This window comes from Merops nubicus, unplaced genomic scaffold (genome assembly GCF_000691845.1).
Source record: "Merops nubicus isolate BGI_N331 unplaced genomic scaffold, ASM69184v1 scaffold4094, whole genome shotgun sequence".
In the NCBI taxonomy this organism is placed as follows: Eukaryota; Metazoa; Chordata; class Aves; order Coraciiformes; family Meropidae; genus Merops; species Merops nubicus.
Window position 1 is genome coordinate 238145 of NW_008604837.1, and position 5855 is coordinate 243999.

Here is a 5855-nt window from a genome sequence, read left to right on the forward strand (position 1 = left end):
CTGTAATACCACAATGAACTGGTATCAGCTGGAATTAAGTCCTCACTTTCATTTGCTCCATCCTGGGTAGGCAACAGGAGTTTATATGAACAAAGGCAAATATAAGGACATTTGCCCTCACTTGGATATTAAACAAATGGGTATCAGCCAGCAACAAATGGGAGGTTTTCAGTCCTTGATTTCACAGAAACACAGGCAGCATGCACAGCAGCAGTGTAATACTAGAGGTGACTTGCTCACTTTACACACAAAAAACTTATTTGAACAGACACATGCTGAACAGAAACACAACCTAAAGCTTCTAAGCTATATGTGACCCACTTTTGCAGATATCTACAGCCTGTGAGTGTTCAGTATCACATTAACATAAATGCCATTAAGTTTTGGCCCTGTATCATCTTTATTTTTTTTATAGATACATAATTATTGAGAAGAGGCTGTTAACTTTTTATAGACTTTAAATATAGTCTATCAGTTCTTTCTATCTCATTTTGTTTAAGGATTCACCCAGAAGAACAATTGTGTTGCTGCTACATTGCTCTGCTTTACAACAAAAAAAAACTGTGCTTTTGCTTCGTGGGGTGAGGAGAGAGACACCCACTGTAACCTCCCAGGTGTGCAGGCTCTGGGTACACACAGACTGACACCGACTCACTGCAGCCGAGCCACGGGCATAGAAAACCTTTTAATTTAAGAAAGCTTGGCGCCTACTTTTAATGTGTGTTATAACCTCAGTAGTTCTGCAACATCATAAAAATAATAAAAAGCAATGTCCCATGTCTAGAAACAAAAATGATTTCTATTGGAATTTATGCATTCAGAGTAATTAATTCCTATTTTTTAGCCTTTATTAAGCAAGAAGCAGTCACTCAGTCCTAACAGGAAAAGATATTTAGAAACCTTCCTTTTTTTAAAAAAAAAAAAAAGTGAATTTGTTGTTCCATCTGATGATGGAATGTACTAGAACTCTGAAGAGTGTTTAAGCACATTTTTATCCCTTTTTTTTTCTTTTGGAGCACCTGACAACTGGCACAAACTTTCACACGTCTAAAAGGTGAAACAAGGTCTCAAGCACTATCTGGTGGGGTTTTTTTTGGTTTTTTGTTTTGTTTTGGGGTTTTTTTTTGTTTGTTTGTTTCTTTTGTTTGTTTTGGTTGTTGTTGGTTTTGGGGGGTTTTTTGGTTTTTTTTGGTGGTGGTGGTTTGGTTTTGGGGTTTTTTTGTGTGTGGTGGTTTGTTTGGTTTTTGTTGGTTTTTTTTTTTCTCTTTTTCCCACAAAATGGGCAACAGATACATTTAGTATGGATTGGGCACAGAGAGGCTTACCTGACATTTCTAACTTGATATGGTCAGAAAATCTTTAGTGGGGGAAAAAACAATATGTTGGATCCCTACTAAATAACTATTTTAGAAGCTAGTTTAAACAAATGCTATATTTGACTTGCCACCACCTCCCCAAAACTATTATTTTTCCTGCTGGGTTTAGTAGCTGAAATACCTCGGTGTTTTCACTGAGCATTACCATGTTTACAATACAGAGAAAGCCCTACGGGAGTCTCATTTGATTTCATTGCACTGTTTATAAATTAACAAGAAATGGAGACTGTTCTGAATGGCAGAGACAAAGAGAAGATACATACACACTGGGAATTCAGTAATGGCAAAAACAAAATCATCTCTGTTGATCAACAAATCCCTGAGCAAAGACTGCTGGTTGAACCAGGGCTTCTGTATCCAAGAGCCATAATGGGGGGGTCACAATGTGCTCTTTAAAACCTCAACCCTGCTACAGACAATGACTGAGGTTATATCTGCTGATGAAATCCCAATTCATTGATTGCACTTTTTATTGCTTTCAGTGGAAGTGACTGGAAGCAGTAGAGAGCTCCAACTTCTAAGTACTGTATTCTCATTGGTCTCATAATGCTATATTTTAACTATTTAATCAATGTTGCAATGGAGATACAGCAGTATTGACTCAAATGATTAGAAATATCACTGCTTAGCCAACACACTGGTCTTAGTCTTGGAGGCCTATGAAGAGGGAATGGGCACAGGGCATGAGATCCAAGCCAGGTTTGATAACATTTGTGCATTTGCTAATGGATTCCACTGGGCAGCACCAGCAAACAGTATTTTGTTAACCTGTGCTCTTCACCCAGACATCAGCCAAGTAAACCTCATTGTGAGAGACCTTTTAAATAGGCTGCAGGCTGTACATGGTGTCCCCAAGCACCAAAGACTTGAAAATTTTGTTACTTAAGACTATGATAATGTGGTCCTGTGCCCTCAAGCTGTCATTTGAAAAACTCTCTCTAAATTCTGTGACATTTCCAATTATCCTGAAACACAAGTCAAGTCCCTTCTTAGGAACATCTGCCTGAACAACAGCTACTACTCTTCACAGAGACATCAGAAGACTAAAAATAGATAAATGTTCTCTTCACTTAAGCATATCCTGAAGTGGTTTCCTGAACTGGGGTATGAATGGTGCAAATCCACAACTGCATAAGACCTAGCTGTAAGTCTTCCCATAGAGATAGGGGTTGGACTATTACTTCTGTTAATAACAAAAGATTTTGATTGGCTTTCATCCTCTCAGAGTTTCAGCAAGTCGAAGAATTAGAAGGTTAGTGTAAATGTTTTGTACAAAACAGAACTTGGGAATTTGTGGTTGAATTATTTATTCAACTAATTTAGCTTTCTTTTCTGTTAATGAATTCTTTGCTTTTTTTATACATGCATTTGTTATTCCAAATAACTTGACAAATGCTTTGTGCTTCAGCTGGTGGTTTGTGCACAAGATATCAATGAAGAATCTCTCTTCCCCTCATCATGAAGAACTGGTTACCTGAGGCTTCTGGTGCTACTTGCATTTTTGAAAGGTCATGGAGAACAGGAGAGGTGTCTGAGGACTGGAGGAAAGCCAGTGTCACTCCAGTCCTCAAAAAGGGCAAGAAGGAGGACCCAGGAAATTACAGGCAAGTCAGCCTCATGTCCATACCTAGAAAGGTGATGGAAAAAACTCATTCTGTAAGTCATCTCTAAGCATGTGGAGGAAAAAAGGGTTATCAAGAGTAGTCATCATGGATTCATCACGGGGAAGTCATGTTTAGCCAATCTGATAGCCTCCTATGATGGTGTGACTAGCTGGGTAGATGAGGGAAGAGCAGTGGATATTGTCTACCTCAGCTTCAGCAAAGCTTTTGACGTTCTCTCATAACATCCTCATAGGAAAGTTCAGGAAATGTGGGTTAGATGAGAGGACAGTGAGGTGGATTGAGAACTGGCTGAATGACAGAGCACAGAGGGTTGTGATCAGCAGCACAGAGTCTAGCTGAAAGCCTGTAGGTAGTGTTCTCCAGTGGTCAGTACTGGCTCCAGTCTGGTCCAATGTATTCAATGACCTGGACGAAGGGATGGACAGCAAGTCTGCTGATGATACACAACTGGGAGGAGTGGCTGACACCACAAGTATGTTTTAACATTCAGCAAGACCTGGACAGACTGGAGAGGTGGCCAGAGGGAAACCTAATGAAGGTAAACAAGGGGATATGTAAAGTCCTGCACCAGGGGTGGAGTAACCCCCTGCACCAGTGACTGGTGAGGGGTTGAGGGAAAGCAGCTCTGTAGAGAAGGACCTGGGAGTCCTGGTGGATAATGCATTAACTTTGAGCCAGCAGTGTGCTCTTGTAGCCAAGAGGGCAAATGGTATCCTTGATATTAAGAAGTCTGTGGCCAGCAGGTCAAGGTAGGCTCTCCCTCTCTACTCTACCCTAGTAAGGTCATATCCAGAGTACTGTATTCAGTTCTGGGTTCCCCAGTTCAAGAGAGACAGGGAACTACTGGATAGAGTCCAATGGAAGGCTACAAAGATGATGAGGAGACTGGAACATCTCTTACAAGGAAAGGCTGAGAGACCTGGGGCTGGTCAGCCTGCAGAAGACTGAGAGTGGATCTTATTAACACTCCTAAATATCTGAAAGGTGAGTGTCAAGAGGATGGGGCCAGTCTCTTCTCAGTGGTGCCCTGGGACAGTACAAGGGGCAATGGGTGCACAGGAAGTTCTGTCTGAAAATAAGGAGAAACTTCTTTCCTGTGAGGCTGATGGAACACTAGAACAGGCTGCCCAGAGAGTTTGTGGCGTCTCCTTCTCTGGAAACTTTTGAAATCCACCTGGATGTGGTCCTTTGCAACTTGCTCTAGGTAAACCTGCTCTAGCAGAGGAGCTGGACAGTATGGTCTCCAGAAGTCCTTTCCAATGCCCACCATTCTGTGATACTGCTGTCCACAGACTAAGTGACCAATGCTTCTCATGCAGACATGTGGGAGCTTGTGCAGAGAGGAAGGGGGCTGGGCAGTAGGACTAAGATTTAGTGAGAGATGATGCAGCTGCCCTGTACCACACTTCATGTTCAGGCAGCGCTTAGTCCCATCTTACTTCCAGAACTGGCCAGGGTAGGCTACACCTTCAGAAGTAAACCAAGAATCTGAGCCTATATTTATGAGCTACTTCATCACACACTCAGCCAGTCCTAGGACAGGCTGGAGATATTTTCAAGCACGCTACCTTGGACACAATGCTGTTGCTGCATTTCAACAAATTAAAGGATATGAGCAGAGATATCCAGCTGCTCAAAAGCTACAAATATAAAGTAATTTAAAAGCCTTTGACAGAGGCAGAAAGGCAAGAATTTCTGATAAAGACACAGCTGCAAACAGCTCCGAGCCTTGAAATAACACAAGGAACGTGTATCAATTTCTGTCGCTGCGAACATCGACTGCTGAAACTTAATACCAGCCTCCCCTTCGTGGTGATGAAGAGATGACATTTCCATTTTATTGATCTCAGCAGAGACACAGCACAGGTGATGTCAGAGGGAGCGAGGCACAGGGGCGCCACAGCCCAGGTCCACATGCACGGGCATGTCCTTGACCCACCGTGAGGTTTGGTCCCCAGGAAGCTGGGCCAAAACAAATGTCTTGGAGGCCTACACATGCAGGTAAAGGAAAAGCAAGATTACAGGGGGAAAAAAAACAGACTTAACTATATTTATAAGATCATTAGCTCTCACCATGTAAGAGACCTTCATATTCAAAGGTATCTACACATTTGTATTTAAAGTTTATGGCACACTGTATCACAGTAACATGCCTCAGGAAAAGCAGCAGGTGAGTTCCTTTGGTCTTAATGAAAAGACAAAACATTTCATGTTTCTGTAACAGGAACTAAGTGCAGATGATTTTAAATGCAGGGCTGAGCAAAATTATCATCAGGACCATGACGTTTGCTCTTCGGAGGACATGTTTATAGGCCTCAGTTCCTCAGATATTCTCATTTTAAGCAATAGGAAGTGCTGGGCCTGTCCGAGTGGTTAATTGTAAGGTCCAGCAGGCCATACACCACAGCACTTTTATAATTGCATCACAGTATTTGTCATATATATGGTATCAAATTTGCTGGCACTGTGTTTTTTATTTTCTTCCTACAAGCTGCTGATTTATGAATAAAAGTACTTAAGTGTTTTTAATGCTGTCCAAGTCATGAAACAGAAGACAAAAATATTTTCAGCACTTAAATTGAGGAAGGATGGAGAGCTGTTCATAAACATGTGCCTTTAATTTTGTTTCTGTCATACACTCCCCTTACACTTCTCAAGGCGATTTTATTCTCAGTTAAATTGTGAAAAGGCACGTAATGAAATATTCAGGGAGTGGGAGGGGTTGATGTGGATTTCTCCTGTTCGGTTTCTGCTTTAAGAGCTAGGTGCATCTGTCCTGTCAGAGTCCTTGCCAAGCTCCAGTCAAGCCAAAGGCACAAAATCTCTGCACAAGGTAAGGACAGGCACATATCCC